Source organism: Triticum aestivum, chromosome 6B, assembly GCF_018294505.1.
Source record: "Triticum aestivum cultivar Chinese Spring chromosome 6B, IWGSC CS RefSeq v2.1, whole genome shotgun sequence".
NCBI classification, from domain to species: Eukaryota; Viridiplantae; Streptophyta; class Magnoliopsida; order Poales; family Poaceae; genus Triticum; species Triticum aestivum.
Window position 1 is genome coordinate 105,634,889 of NC_057810.1, and position 17,237 is coordinate 105,652,125.

Below are 17,237 nucleotides of genomic sequence, written 5' to 3' on the forward strand. Positions count from 1 at the left end.
TCCCCCGCTCCTCCCACCTGCCCCACCAGATGCGCGAGAGCCCGGGCTACGCCCCGGTGCTCTCCGACGCCGCCCCCGTGGCCTGTTTCACGGACGCCGCCGCGTCCAGAGATCGCTGCTGACGACCTCGCCGGCCTGACGAGTGGACCCCGTCGGCAGGTGATTAGCTTAGTGCTAATCACCGTTAACTAACCCCCCTGACACTGACAGTGGGCCCCAGCGCCACTAACGTTTAATTAGGATTAATCTAACCTCGGTTAAACCCCTCTGTCACTGAAGTGTGGACCCCACACGTCAGGTTTGACCCCAGTCAGCCGCAGTTGACTACTAACGTCGTGCTGACGTCATGCTGGCGCAATAATATGATTTCTGGATTTAAATTAATTCAGGAAATTCCAGAAATTGATTTAAACTTCAAAAATTCATATCAATTCAACCGTAGCTCAGATTAAAATAATTTATATATGAAAAATTATCAGAAAAATGCAATCTATCCATCTGTACTAGTTTCATGCATGACAAACCAACTTATACATGCTGAATATGAGAAAACACATTATGGCATATATAAGAGACTTAATTTAGAATTGCATTTGAGCTTTGGTTCAAATGGCTTCAAACCAAATGAGTACTAGTTGCATTAGCACAATCAGTATCACATCTTCATGCCATGTTCATGCATCATTGTGTTGCATATGCTTGTGTTTTGATTGTTGGCACCGTTCCTTCTCGATAGGTCCTGCTCCGGAGTCCGTTCCAGAGTACCTGTCTGTGAAGCAGTGCCTCCTTGTTGATTTACCAGGCAAGCAAACCCCCTTGTTCATTTTGATAAAACCCTACTCTCTCGCTCTTGCTCTCAGTTATTGCATTAGGACAACAGCGATTCATCTGCTACTTTGTGCTGCGGTAGTTGAACCCATTCCTCTGCATGACCTGTCATTGCCACAGTAAATAGTTGAAACCCACTAGCATGTGTAGGAGTTGATTGAGCCATGTTGTGTTCCTACCATGCTATGCCTGCTATTGCTTAGAGTGGTGTCAGGTCTGATTCATTGGGAATGAATTGGAGTGTTACGATATGTTCTGATGCTGAGAGTGAAGTGTGTGAACACGATTTGGTAAAGGTAGCGGTGAGAGGCCATGTAGGAGTACATGGTGGGTTGTCTCACTGGAACCATCCTTAAGCACTGAGTTCTATGTATGTTGTCCAATGACTCGATACTACCACACATTAGGATCCTTAATTGACTCTCTCGACTTATTAACCAACTTGGTCTCTGTCCAGGGGTCGCAACTAGTTTCTGGTGTTTGTAGGTAGTGCTATTTTTCTACCAAGTGGCACCCGGCAGGGTGGGCTTGGGACAGACTAGGCACAGGTGGCACTGGTGTACCAAGTGGCACCCGGATGGTGGGCTTGGGAACCCTGCTCACATCGTTTGGGGCCGTGAGCGACACCCCGGCCGGATCTCCTTGCGGATGGAACCCGAATAGGCGATAAACCTGGACTAGAGTCTTGTGTGGTTAGTCAGGTCGTGGCCGACACCCTCGCCAGGCTTCCGCTTGAAGGTTGCCGAGATACATGACGTGTACATGGCGGTAAGTGGCGAGAGCGTGTGTGAAGAAGTACACCCCTGCAGGGTTAACATGATCTATTCGAATAGCCGGGTCCGCGGTTATGGACTTCTTGGATGCTTACATGGTACATAGACAACTTGAAGTGGATACTCTAAAATGCTCAAGACAAGTGTGAGTGCTATGGATGGCCTTCTCGTAGCGAGACGGGGATGAATCCATAGTAGTGTATTGTGTGGTGATTAGTGGACTCGTGTACGTTGTCTCACCTCAAGAGTTTCTGGTAGTCGTAGAACAGGATAGCCACAGAGTCAAAGCTGGCTTGCTACAACTAAACCCCACATTACCCTCTTGATACTAATGCATGTATGATAGGATCTGATGTAAGTCTTGCTGAGTACCTTTGTACTCATGTTGCTTCATTTATGCTTTTGCAGCGGAGACTTCGGTCTTACTAGTGTTCTCATGGACTTCGACGAGTAGCTTGTACCTCAGCTACGATCTTGATCGGACGTTGTAGATAGTCAGGCTTTCAGCCTTTTTCATTTATAGATGTCTGTACTCAGACATGTAATGCTTCCGTTTGTTGCTTGATTGCTCTGAATGTTGGGTCATGTGACCCCTGTTTGTAATAATGCTATGATGGCTCTTCTGAGCCTTTATCTATATGATTGTTGAGTTATGCTGTGATGCCATGTTGTACAGCACATACTTGCATGTTATGCGTATGTGTAACGTGTATTGCTATGTGTGGGATCTGACTATCTAGTTGTTTATCCTTAGTAGCCTCTCTTACCGGGAAATGTCTCCTAGTGCTTCCACTGAGCCCTGGTAGCTTGCTACTGCTCCGGAACACTTAGGCTGGCCGGCATGTGTCCTTCTTCGATCCTGTGTCTGTCCCTTCGGGGAAATGTGAAGCGATGAATACCGGAGTCCTGTTAGCCCGCTACAGCCCGGTTCACCGGAGTCCTGTTAGCCCAGTGCTACAGCCTGGATTCACTCGCTGATGACCGACACGTTCGATGCTGGGTCATGGATGCCTGTCCCTGTAAGTTAGTGCCACTTTGGGTTTACGACTAGCCATGTCAGCCCGGGCTCTTTATCATATGGATGCTAGCGACACCATCATATACGTGTGCCAATAGGCGCAAACGGTCCCGGGCAAAGGTAAGGCGACACCCGTGGGGATACCGTGCGTGAGGCCGCAAAGTGATATGAGGTGTTCCATGCTAGATCGATGTGGCATTGAGTCGGGGTCCTGACAGCGCTGGTGTCAGAGCCTGACTGCCTGTAGGATTACCAAGCTAGACTGGTCGAAGTTGAGTCTAGAAATTCTTTAGTTATGTAAGGGAATTGATTGTGGGAAGGAACGTAAGGCTCTTTTACTCCTTATACCTCATGGTCTTCTGATCTGAGTCATCCTATCTTTTCTGGCGGGGTGAAGGAACTAGGCTTTCTCTTCCGTCTATCAGGATCACGTGTTACTACTCCGTAGTCCCATAGGATTGGTTGATCAGAGTCATACCCCAGTTTCGAGTACTTCCAGTGTAGTCTGTTTAGTACTATCCCAGAACCTTGAGTGGTGATGTTGAGTTGTTGTACTACCCCATTTTTAGTAGGATGTCTCATTCTGAGCATTTTACTGCCGTTATGCTGCCGGAATTTCCCTAGGAGTACGAGAGATACTAATTCCTTGTCCTACATTCTACAGTCTATAGTTGATGCTGATTCCGTCCTTTGTTTAATTTCACAGGATGTCATCTAGTTCTATTATTCGTAGCCAGAACCATGGAGATGGTAGGAATGAGGATCCTCCCGACCCGCCTTCGTTGACAGAGTTCATGTTAGAAATGGAGAGGAACAAGCGTGAGTCTAACCGTTTGTTGGCACGTATCGAGGAGAACACCGCACATCAGTCCAATAAGTCTGCGACCATTCATTACTTCATTCGCTTGCACCCACCTACCTTTCATCATTCCATCGAGCCACTCGATGCAGATGACTGGCTCCGTAGCATCACTCATAAGCTGCGTTCCGCGAGCGTAGCTGAAGATGACAAGGTCACTTATGCCACATACCACCTGGAAGGTCCTGCTAGTCTTTGGTGGCAGAACTATGAGGCTATGCTTCCAACTGGCCAGAATCCTACCTGGAGAGATTTCACTGAGGCTTTTCGCGAGCATCACATTCCCCAGGCCCTCATCGATCGCAAGAGAGAAGAGTTCTGTAGTTTCACCCAGAATAAGATGGCTGTTGATGCTTACAGCCGAGAGTTTGAGAACCTCGCTCGCTACGCCACCGAAGAAGTGTCCACGGACGCCAAGAAGCAAGCCAGATTCCGGAAGGGTCTCAACCCCAAGTTGCGCCGTGATCTCCACCTGCATCATTGTGATACATTCCAAGCCCTTGTGAACAAGGCCATCAATGCAGAGACAACTCAACTCACTTACGAGGAGTCTCGTAAGCACACCCGTGATTTGGGATCTTCCTCTGGCTCTAGTTCTCAAAAGCGCCGGATTTGGGTTCCAAACTCCGCTCTTCCTTCCGGATATGCACCGAGGCCATCTCATGTGGTGCCTCCTCCAGCTCAGTCATATGTTTCACCCAGGCCTACTGGTAGACCGCTTGTCAGTGCGGGTCCCCGTCCAACCTCAGGGACTTGCTTCACATGCGGGAAGCCAGGACACTATGCACGCGACTGTTCTCAAACTAGTTATGCTCCACCCAAGCCCGAGAAGACTGTTGGCTGTGTTAAGCCATCACGCAAGATGATCAGTGTCAAGTCAACCCCCACTGAACGTGGACGTGTGCATCACGTCTCAGCTAAAGACGCTCATGATGATCCGGATGTCGTTCTTGGTACACTCCTTGTCAATTGTCACCCAGCATCAGTTCTATTCGATACTGGAGCATCTCACTCCTTCATTTCTGAAGGCTATGCTCGTTTGCACAACATGTCATTTTGTGATATGCCAACTCCGCTAGTCGTCCAAACTCCTGGATCCAAATGGCAAACCTCTAGTGTAAGCCATGGTAACGAAATCCTTGTTGATAGACTTGTATTCCTTGCATCACTTGTAGCCCTCAAGTCCTCAGATATTAACATCATCTTGGGTATGGACTGGATGACAGCTCATCATGCCAAGATTGATTGTTACACAAGATCTGTTCAGCTTACACACCCATCTGGCAAGATAGTCACCGTCTCCACAAGAGTTGCAAAGCGTCAGCTCTATTCTCTTAATGCCAGCCCTCTTCCAGACCTTGAAGATATCCCGGTAGTCCGTGACTTTCCGGATGTCTTTCCAGAGGAACTGCCAGGTGTTCCACCTGACAGAGATGTAGAGTTCGTCATAGATCTTATCCCAGGAACAGCTCCAATCTCCAGAAGACCCTACAAGATGGCACCCTTAGAACTAGCCGAGCTTAAGAAACAACTCGATGAGTCCTTGCAAAAGGGTTTCATCCGTCCTAGTTCTTCTCCTTGGGCTTGCCCCGTCCTCTTTGTCAAGAAGAAGGACGGTACGGACCGGATGGTTGTAGATTATCGTCCCGTTAATTTGGTCACAATAAAGAAAAAATATCCGCTCCCCAGGATCAACGATCTGTATGATCAGCTCGCTGGATCCTCAGTCTTCTCCAAGATGGATTTAAGGTTAAAATACCACCAGATTAAGATCAGAAACGGGGACATTCCCAAGACAGCTTTTGTCACTCGTTATGGCCAGTACGAGTACACCGTCATGTCCTTTGGCCTAACCAACGCCCCAGCCACATTCTCCCGCTTGATGAACTCGATCTTCATGGAGTACTTAGATAAGTTCGTCGTGGTTTACCTCGATGATATTCTTATTTACTCAAAGAACAAGGAAGAGCATGCCGAACATCTTAGACTTGTGTTAGAAAAACTCAGAGAGCACCGTCTTTATGCCAAGTTCTCCAAGTGTGAATTTTGGTTGCCAGAAGTGACCTACCTAGGCCACGTAATTTCTGGTAAGGGCATTGCTGTCAATCCCGAGAGAGTTCAGGCCGTTCTCGATTGGACTCCACCTGAGACCGTTAAACAAGTTAGGAGTTTCCTTGGTCTAGCCAGCTATTGCCGCTGCTTTGTTGAAAACTTCTCCAAAGTAGCCAAACCCCTCACGGAACTTCTCAAGAAAGATAAAAAGTTCGAGTGGTCCCCACAGTGTGAGCACAGTTTTCAGGAACTGAAAAGACGCCTGACTTCTGCTCCCATACTTGTGCCACCGGATTTCACAAAGGACTTTGTTATCTATTGTGACGCCTCACGACAGGGACTAGGTTGCATTCTTATGCAGGATCGTCATGTGATTGCCTATGCATCTCGACAGTTGCATCCACATGAGGAGAATTATCCTACACATGATCTAGAGCTTGCAGCCGTAGTCTATGCACTCAAGACCTGGCGACATTACCTCCTTGGTAAACGTTGCGAGATCTACACCGATCTCCAGAGTCTCAAGTATATCTTCACCCAAGCGGATCTGAACCTTAGGCAAAGACGTTGGTTGGAGTTGATCACAGATTATGATCTAGGGATTACCTACACCCCAGGCAAAGCCAATGTCATGGCTGATGCGCTAAGCCGTAAATCCTATTGCAACAACCTCATGTTGCAGCAAGGCCAACCACTTCTCCATGAGGAATTCTGTAAGCTTAACCTTCACATCGCTCCTCACGGATTCCTTTCTACCTTGGTGGCGAAACCTACCCTTGAGGATCAGATCATCTCTGACCAGAAGTTTGATAGGGGGGTTATCCGCATTAAGAGAAACATTAAGAAGGGAGTTGCTGGTAGTTTCTTTGTTGATGCTCGAGGTGTTGTTTTCTTTGGGAACCGCCTGGTGGTCCCGAAGAAGCAACATCTTCGACAATTAATTCTTAAGGAGGCGCATGAATCTCCTCTCACGATTCATCCCGGTAGCACTAAGATGTATCAGGATCTACGCCAGAGGTTCTGGTGGACTAGGATGAAGAGGGAAATCGCTGAGTTCATTGCTAAATGTGACGTTTGTCGTCGCGTTAAGGCAGAACATCAAAGACCTGCTGGCACCCTTCAGCCTTTAGATATTCCTGAGTGGAAATGGGATAAAGTTGGTATGGACTTCATCACCGGCTTTCCCAGGACCAAGAAAGGGAATAACGCTATCTTCGTAGTCGTTGATCGTCTTTCCAAAGTGGCTCACTTCCTTCCTGTTCGAGAGAGTATCACTGCTAGTCAGCTTGCTGACTTATACATTTCTCGAATAGTATCACTCCATGGTGTTCCACTAGAGATCAATTCAGACCGTGGCAGTCTTTTCACCTCTCATTTCTGGGAGAGTTTCCAAACTGCCATGGGAACCCATCTTTCCTTCAGTACCGCTTTCCACCCTCAGTCGAGTGGTCAGGTGGAACGGGTCAATCAAATTCTCGAAGACATGCTTAGAGCTTGAGTTATCTCATTCGGTATGGATTGGGAGAAATGTCTTCCTTTTGCCGAGTTTGCTTATAACAATAGCTATCAATCCAGCCTCAAGAAAGCTCCTTTTGAAGTTCTCTATGGACGAAGATGTCGAACACCTTTGAACTGGTCAAAAACCGGTGAAAGACAATTCTTTGGACCGGACATGATCCAGGAGGCAGAAGAGCAAGTTCGCATCATTCGTGGGAATTTGAAAACAGCCCAGTCTCGTCAGAAAAGCCAGTACGATCGTCATCATAAGGATATGACTTATGAAATTGGCGACCAAGCTTACCTTCGGGTTACTCCTTTGAAGGGTACCCATCGTTTCGGTATCAAGGGCAAGTTGGCTCCTCGTTACATTGGTCCTTTTCGTATTCTCGCTAAACGAGGAGAGGTTGCCTACCAGTTGGAACTACCCCCACATCTTTCTCGAGTTCATGATGTCTTCCACGTCTCTCAACTCAGGCGTTGCTTCTCGGATCCTATCCGCGGAGTGGACCACGAAATGCTTGATCTCCAAGATAACCTCACATACCGAGAGTACCCGGTTCGCATTCTTGATCAAGCCGAGCATGTTACCCGACGTCAGAACATCAAGTTTCTCAAAGTTCAGTGGTCTCATCATTCCGAGAGAGAAGCTACTTGTGAGCGAGAAGATCGTCTTCGACTGGAGTATCCCGCTTTCTTTCCGTCGACCCCTGAATCTCGGGACAAGATTCTTTCAAGTGGGGGCGAGTTGTCACATCCCTAGCCTGGTATGACCTAGACTAGCTAGTCATTTGTGCATCATGTTTAAATTTCATTTAAATTTGAAATGAGGATTGGTGGAACCCTCAAAATCATTTTTGAAATGACCCAAATAAAAATTTCTCCAAAAGGGTCCAAGAAAATGCTCATGTTGCTCTCTGAAAATATTGGACAGAGATAAAAATCAAACAAATATTTTTAGGAGCTCATGGACATTTATTTTGGCCATTTGGATTAATCCGATAAATATTTGCATTGGAAATATATTAGTTATATATATTAATATATGTCCAAAAATTATGCCATTTATAAAGGAGCTCTGGAATAATATAGCTAGCTCCTGCAAAAATTGGCATAAGGTAATTAAATTGATTTAGTATTATTACTAAATCAGAACAAATGTCAGAAAATTTAGAAAAAGAAATAAAACATTAAAAACCTTACCTGGGCTTCTACCTGGCGCCCCTGGCCCAGCAGCAGCAAGCCGGCCCAGCTAGCAGGCGGCCCAGCCCGCCTCCTCCTCTGTCGTCTTCGTCCTCGACAGAGGGAGCGGAGCGTGCCCGGCGCGTGCGCGCGCCACCGCGCCACGCCACCAGCCTCCCTGCCTGCCTGGCGCCCCCCTCGTCGCTCTGGACGATCCCGCGCATCGCCACGCCACCCCGACCCCTCTCGCACTCTCCCTCGCCCTCCTTCTCTCCCCCTGCTCTCTCTCTCTCTCACCCGAGAATCACCGCCGCCGCCGACGAGCATCACCGTAGCCACCACCTCCCCCTCGCCTCCCCGACACGCTCCCCAGATCCGCCGCGACCCCCTCTACCTCCTCGTCAAGCCACGCAAGACGGAGCACCCCGTGGAGCCGTCGCCATCGCCAACTTCGCCTCTGGCCGCCGTGGATCCTCGCCGTCGATTCGGGAGCTACCGGGCATCCCCGAAGTCGCCCTCGCGCTCGCTGGTCTCGCTGTGAGCCCCCGCGCCTGCAAGTTCCTCGCCGCCGGCCATGGCGCCATGGTGGCATGAGCCCAAGCCAGCCACTCCCGTGCGCGTCACCGTGCTCCTGGTGACGCCAGGAGGCCGTAGGAGCCCTCCGCTTCCACTGCCGTGCACCACAACACCGCGGCCGCAAGCCGCCGAGCTCCGGCCGCCGCCGCGAGCTTTGCTCCGGCGAGCTCCGGCCTCCCCCGCTCCTCCCACCTGCCCCACCAGATGCGCGAGAGCCTGGGCTACGCCCCGGTGCTCTCCAACGCCGCCCCCGTGGCCTGTTTCACGGACGCCGCCGCGTCCAGAGGTCGCCGCCGACGACCTCGTCGGCCTGACGAGTGGGCCCCGTCGGCAGGTGATTAGCTTAGTGCTAATCACCGTTAACTAACCCCCCTGACACTGACAGTGGGCCCCAGCGCCACTAACGTTTAATTAGGATTAATCTAACCTCGGTTAAACCACTCTGTCACTGACGTGTGGACCCCACACGTCAGGTTTGACCCCAGTCAGCCGCAGTTGACTGCTGACGTCGTGCTGACGTCATGCTGGCGCAATAATATGATTTCTGGATTTAAATTAATTCAGGAAGAGGTAATAGCACCCCAGGTACCCTAACTTGCACAGAATGTGATTATTCAGTCCCAAACTTGCAAAACTTGACTCCACCATACCCCAACTTGCACCTCATGTGATGATTTAGTCCCAGGCCAATCACAGCTCGACAATTGGCAGCCAGGTGGCTGGACCGGTCAGCGCACGCACTTTTGCAAAAACGTCCCTGCCTTTTTTCCTATTCAACCTACACTCTCTCCACTCCAACCTTCCAGGAAGGTTGTGGCAATAATATAAACCCAAACTTAAGTTAGTCGTGAAAAGGTCTATTGGATCCAAATAAACATGCAATTCAGATAACTACAGAAACAGTCAACACCACCAAACAGTACAAATGCAGATATCACCACCGACCAGCATTTAGTCATGCAGATATCACCAGCAAACAATCCTACTGCTTTTGATAAGCTTTCACATCAGAAACATTCAGAAATCAGAATTGAACAGAGCTGACATGTTGCTGTGCAGAATTAGTCATGCATAGGTGTTTCACATACAGAGGGGAGTTCTTGATTAGTTAAGAAAAGCTGAAATTTCAGTAAAGTTAATCCATATTTCCATGCTTGTCTACCAAAGAATTTATAAGTGTTTCACATCAAAAACATACAGAAGTGCAGAGACTGACAATTCATCTACTCACATAAAGAGGGGAGTTCTTGATTAGTCAAGAAAAGCTCAACTTTCAGGAAATTGTATCAGTAAACAGTTAAGTCGTGCATAGGTGTTTCACATCAGAAACTTACAGAAGTGCAGACTCGAGACTGACAATATATATCCACACTTGAAAGATTAGTCGTGCAAAAGTCAATACAGGGACAGTCAACACGTATATATATTCAATATGCATCGATCTACTACTAGTCAGCACAGTTCTGCAGATGTGGACATCCTTTCACATCAGATTCAGAAACATCAAAGTCTCTGAATTAAATCGATCAAAAAGATCCAATAATAATAATGCAAGCGGCAAAACAGAGTAGAGGAGGCTGGATCGAGTTTAATCTGAGCAGTACCTGTAGATGTCGGCGTATGAGTTGACGTAGGGGATGAAATCCGAGTAGTACATCCCGCCGGAGAGGGGGCCGATGGAGCGGGTGACCCTGCCATCGAAGTCGACGGCGAGCACGAGCTGCTCGAAAGGATCCCACATGACCACCTCGGCGGCGCCCTGGAGCGGAGCAGGGTCATCCTGCCGTGGCCCGGGGTAGCCCATCTTGTTGGCGTGGAACTGGCCCGCCCAGGCCTCGGTGACCTGGTCGGCGCTGTCGCCTGGCACCGTGTAGAGCACGGCCACCTCCTTGGCGGGCTAGTCGACGCAGGCGACGCAGAAGTTGCCTCCATCTCGCCGATCTCCCAGTCCTTGCGGCCCTCGACCTCCTGGGGCGCGGGGATGAGGTCGACGCAGCCCGTCTCCGGGGTGTAGCAGAGGATGTGGCCGATGGTGGTGCGGAAGAAGGCGCGGCCGCGCGCGCCGACCCCGGACTGGGCGACGACCGTCTCGGGCGCGCAGATGTCGTCCCCGACGCGCCAGTCCCAGGTGCGGGTGGAGAAGGACTCGACGGCCCAGACGCCGTCGTGGACCTGGCAGGTGACGACGACGTGGTAGTGGCGGAAGCCGACGGCGCCGGCGGCGCCCACGTCATCGTCCTCGAAGGCGATGACGACGGCCGGGTCGGCGTCGAGCCGGTGGTCGCGGTTCTGGTAGGGGAGGCGCACGCGGCGGAAGGTGAGCCGGTTGGCGATGTAGTAGAAACCGGTGGCGCAGCCGCGGAGGCAGACGAGGCCGCGCGCCGAGGCGAGCACCGACACCCTCTACGGGTGAAGTGGAGGATTCGTTCCGGCAGGTTTAATTCAGGTGGAGAGAATGCGGGTTGAATAGGGAAAAAGGCAGGGACGTTTTTGCGAAAGTGCGTGCGCTGACCGGTCCTGCCAATTGTCGAGCTGTGATTGGCCTGGGACTAAATCATCACATGAGTTGCAAGTTGGGGTATGGTGGAGTCAAGTTTTGGAAGTTTAAGACTGAATTATCACATTCTGTGCAAGTTAGGGTACCTAAGGTGCTATTACCTCATTCAGGAAATTCCAGAAATTGATTTAAACTTCAAAAATTCATATCAATTCAACCGTAGCTCAGAATAAAATAATTTATATATGAAAAATTATCAGAAAAATGCAATCTATCCATCTGTACTAGTTTCAAGCATGACAAACCAATTTATACATGCTGAATATGAGAAAACACATTATGGCATATATAAGAGACTTAATTTAGAATTGCATTTGAGCTTTGGTTCAAATGGACTTCAAACCAAATGAGTACTAGTTGCATTAGCACAATCAGCATCACATCTTCATGCCATGTTCATCCATCATTGTGTTGCATATGCTTGTGTTTTGATTGTTGGCACCGTTCCTTCTCGATAGGTCCTGCTCCGGAGTCCGTTCCAGAGTACCTGTCTGTGAAGCAGTATCTTCCTTGTTGATTTACCAGGCAAGCAAACCCCCTTGTTCATTTCGATAAAACCCTACTCTCTCGCTCTTGCTCTCAGTTATTGCATTAGGACAACAGCGATTCATCTGCTACTTTGTGCTGCGGTAGTTGAACCCATTCCTCTTCATGACCTGTCATTGCCACAGTAAATAGTTGAAACCCACTAGCATGTGTAGGAGTTGATTGAGCCATGTTGTGTTCCTACCATGCTATGCCTGCTATTGCTTAGAGTGGTGTCAGGTCTGATTCATTGGGAATGAATTGGAGTGTTATGATATGTTCTGATGCTGAGAGTGAAGTGTGTGAAGACGATTTGGTAAAGGTAGCGGTGAGAGGCCATGTAGGAGTACATGGTGGGTTGTCTCACTGGAACCGTCCTTAAGCACTGAGTTCTATGTATGTTGTCCAATGACTCGATACTACCACACATTGGGATCCTTAATTGACTCTCTCGACTTATTAACGAACTTGGTCTCTGTCCAGGGGTCGCAACTAGTTTCTGGTGTTTGTAGGTAGCGCTATTTTTCTACCAAGTGGCACCCGGCAGGGTGGGCTTGGGACAGACTAGGCACAGGTGGCACAGTGTACCAAGTGGCACCCGGATGGTGGGCTTGGGAACCCCTGCTCACATCGTTTGGGCCATGAGCGACACCCCGGCCGGATCTCCTTGCGGATGGAACCCGAATAGGCGATAAACCTGGACTAGAGTCTTGTGTGGTTAGTCAGGTCGTGGCCGACACCCTCGCCAGGCTTCCGCTTGAGGGTTGCCGAGATACATGACGTGTACATGGCGGTAAGTGGCGAGAGCGTGTGTGAAGAAGTACACCCCTGCAGGGTTATCATGATCTATTTGAATAGCCGGGTCCGCGGTTATGGACTTCTTGGATGCTTACATGGTACATAGACAACTTGAAGTGGATACTCTAAAATGCTCAAGACAAGTGTGAGTGCTATGGATGGCCTTCTCGTAGGGAGACGGGGATGAATCCATAGTGGTGTATTGTGTGGTGATTAGTGGACTCGTGTACGTTGTCTCACCTCAAGAGTTTCTGGTAGTCGTAGAACAGGATAGCCACAGAGTCAAAGCTGGCCTGCTGCAACTAAACCCCACATTACCCTCTTGATACCAATGCATGTATGATAGGATCTGATGTAAGTCTTGCTGAGTACCTTTGTACTCATATTGCTTCGTTTATGCTTTTGCAGCAGAGACTTCGGTCTTACTAGTGTTCTCATGGACTTCGATGAGTAGCTTGTACCTCAGCTACGATCTTGATCGGACGTTGTAGATAGTCAGGCTTTCAGCCTTTTTCATTTATAGATGTATGTACTCAGACATGTAATGCTTCCGTTTGTTGCTTGATTGCTCTGAATGTTGGGTCATGTGACCCCTGTTTTTAATAATGCTATGATGGCTCTTCTGAGCCTTTATCTATATGATTGTTGAGTTATGTTGTGATGCCATGTTGTAAAGCACATACTTGCATGTTATGCGTATGTGTAACGTGTATTGCTATGTGTGGGATCTGACTATCTAGTTGTTTATTCTTAGTAGCCTCTCTTACCGGGAAATGTCTCCTAGTGCTTCCACTGAGCCCTGGTAGCTTGCTACTGCTCCGGAACACTTAGGCTGGCCGGCATGTGTCCTTCTTCGATCCTGTGTCTGTCCCTTCGGGGAAATGTCACGCGATGAATACCGGAGTCCTGTTAGCCCGCTACAGCCCGGTTCACCGGAGTCCTGTTAGCCCAGTGCTACAGCCTGGATTCACTCGCTGATGACCGACACGTTCGATGCTGGGTCATGGATGCCTGTCCCTGTGAGTTAGTGCCACTTTGGGTTTACGACTAGCCATGTCAGCCCGGGCTCTTTATCATATGGATGCTAGCGACACCATCATATACGTGTGCCAAAAGGCGCAAACGGTCCCGGGAAAAGGTAAGGCGACACCCGCGGGGATACCGTGCGTGAGGCCGCAAAGTGATATGAGGTGTTACATGCTAGATCGATGTGGCATTGAGTCGGGGTCCTGACACAACCAAACGCACGTCATCTTACGAAAACCAAATAATCCCACAATACTAAGGCGCGGTGCATTAACTTCTACCTCATTTCTTGTTTCTTCACATATCAACCAATAAGAATCCAATGATATACTTTTTGTGACATAGTAACTCATATTTAGTTAGTCAAATGGATGCCTAGAACTACGTGTAGGCCCTATAAACCGAGACGCCTACAAATAAAAAACTAAGACGGAGAGGGTACTTCAGCACGTATCTTTTTAAATCAATATAGTCGGGATTCACCAAGGAGCAAAACCAAGTGGTAGGCTGCTCCTGTCGTGTTGGCGTAGCAACTCAAGTAGGGTCAGTCCGCACACGAAATGGCGACACACTTAACAGGACCCCTTTGGTAGACATGTGGCTCATCCATCGTCTTGTTCCACGTGCGATGCACCATATTACAGTTCGGAGTAGCGGTTGGAATTGGAGGCACCCCGGTCGTAGCGCCGCAGTAGTAGAAAATGAGCGATGAGGGGTCAAATCACAAAGCCCCGCCTTTCCCACATTAAGCTGGACGGACGAAGCAACCATCATTTCACTCTAGCGCGCAAGAGCATAAAGAAAAGAGAAAACAATGATGCATGCGGCAGCTATCTAGTGCACCCTAGGGTAGGGGTCTCCACTACAGATCCTTTTTTTTGAAAGCGCCTCCACTACAAATCGGCTTCTCCCTCGTCCTCTTGAAGAAAATCGATGATGAATGGGGCGGTAGGGTTTGTAGGAGTACTTCAGCTTGCGGGGCCACATCGTAGTAAACGGGTTCGAGCGATCGAGTCGACGCCTTAAATATATGTGGGCCGCTTGGTTTTACGGGAACGAGGCAGCATTTCGGGTTCGGGGACTAGTGGAGATATAACACATACAAAAAATTGTGGACGTAGGTTCGACCGAAAGGCAATGATGCATGGGCCCTGCATTTTGATATACCCGGGGCCGCGTGAAATTTGCTACTCTACTCAAAACTAGTAAGGTACACATGTATTGAATGCATGAGATTTTGAAACCAAATTATGAACAAATACACACTATAGCATGTAAAGCTCTGAGTCTTATATGGATGATGTAGATGTTCCTTTAGTTCTTATAGTTCATCTCATTCAAAATCAATTAGTTTTATAAAAATGTTAAGATTCATTGGGTTGTGCATTGTAAATCATAAACTAAAAAACAAATAATGGCAATTCATTTAGAAAAAAAAATCAATTATGATACAGAAGATTCTAGAACAAAGGAGACGTGCTTGGGTTTTGAGGTTTGTGCATTATGCTTAAGTTCAACCATGGAGTCTTCTAAATTGTACATGTGGCAGATCTGGTGGAATGTTGATGATATCCAACGACCAGTAGTGCTCAGATTTGCCCATATCTGCACTGTCGGGTTAGCTTCATCCAACGACCATCTTTCAAAGTTATTGGCATACTATATAGTTCTTTTGCCATAGTTGCATGTTTTGGAAAAAAGCAACTAGTGGGTTGTACTATCTATTTAGGAATAGAAGATGCATACGTGGAAGTTGTAGGGAAAGAGATGACATGGAGCATCTCAATTCCTATGAGTAGGGATTGGAAAAGAGATGTCATTTGGTTCACATCATAGGAACTTTTCTATTGAATCTAGAGATGACATGTATCTCAATTCCTATGAGGAGGGATTAGTAAAGAGATGTAATTTGGTTCATATCATAGGAACTTTTCTATTGAATATACGCTAATGTTTATTTTCCTTTGAAATTAAGGGAGTATAGGAATCCATTCATATGAACCAAGTGGCTCTAAATCTATAGAAATGATATCATGTTTATTTCCTTTGAAATGTAGAGTATATGAATCTATTCCTATGAACCAATTGGCTCTAAAGGAAAAAAATCCTATAAAAATCATATCATATAGAGTTCCTATGATATTCCACGACACTAAAGGATGGTTGAAATTGCTGCGGGTGATACGATGGTCTTTCTTTGTAGACTCCTCACCCATCTTTATAGTTACCTATCGAAGATGAATGAAATTATATATACAGGGTATTCTACATGTGCAATTTTGAACACGAAAACTCAGTAAAAGTTTGCGAGGTTCTAATTTTCAATAAAGCTATATGCACTGCATTTCGGAATGGAGGGAGCATACGGCAGTTGCTAATACTCACGTGGAAGATATGTGTGTAGGAGGAGTGGCTGTTATGTTAAATGACATGGCAAAACTGACACTGTCGGATGCCGATCTAACGGTTCTTACGGCGTTCGTCAGGAAAAGGCTTGTGGCGAACGTTTGTCGGATAATGATTTACGGACACATGCATTGCATTGATATGTGCCCCCCTCTCTCTCATGCACACGCACCCTCACGAGTCACGACTCTCCCGAGTCCTCTCGCAGACTCGCACGTCGCACCCATCGTCTATCTGCAGGTAGACGTCACACACATATGTGCTCTTCACACCCTACCCTCAGAACTTCTAAAAAACAAAAGACGGCGCACACATTTTATTTTATCTCACACGTCACACACTTATACTATTACTCTTGCGGCGAACATCCATTGGGCATAGTATACATTGTACTCTCACGAAGAGAAGAGGTGCATGCACGCACTAGTTCTCTCACACCCACTCGCGGGTACACGTAGGAGCGCATTTTTTTAAGCCGGTACAACAAAATCACTCCACCATATATAAAAGCAGGAGCCTTAGCACTTGCTTTACTAGGGTTCCTCTCGTTCACTCTCTCATGCCCTCCAGATCTAAGCAAGACATAGGTGGCCACACTCTCTCTCTTAGCTCACGGCTGGTCACAAATCTGGCCAGACAACCTCGACAGGGGCAGGGGGTGTAGGTGCATCGTTCACGCTGTCGGCAGCGGCGAGGGAGGAGACCAAAGGCTGCCTGCGCGTCCCGATCGGCGGTCGTGCCGTTCTCTCCGAGAGAGCGCCGGCTCGGGAGGGCCTCCGACCCCTTCTTCCTCCCTGCGGTATTGTGGCCAAGATGCGGCCTCCCGACGCCGTCTTTGCCACATGCCGATGACCCTCAGGTATATATTCCTTTGAAACCTGCCTTGCTCTACTGCCCCAGCTCTTCTCCCTTCGTGCGGATCCTTTTCTACTCCCGTCCGCTATTACAAAGCCACCTAGACTTCTACTATTATTAGAAGTAAAGCTAGTTCGTACAGTGAACTCAAAGCGTTCGTTCAAACAGGGAAGAAAGTGGGAAAGCTGTAGCATAAATCTAGGACTTCGTTCTAAGAGGAAACGGGGGAAAGTAGTAGTATGTGTCACTGTTTAAATAACCGTATTTCGTATTTGCGCAAATAGG

General features: G+C 48.1%; 1 pseudogene; it reads right to left on the reverse strand.

Annotated features, from left to right (window-relative positions):
* Nucleotides 1-10,036: 10,036 nt before the first annotated feature.
* The window catches only part of LOC123138910 (uncharacterized), a 47,307-nt pseudogene continuing 40,106 nt past the window's right edge, over nt 10,037-17,237 (reverse strand).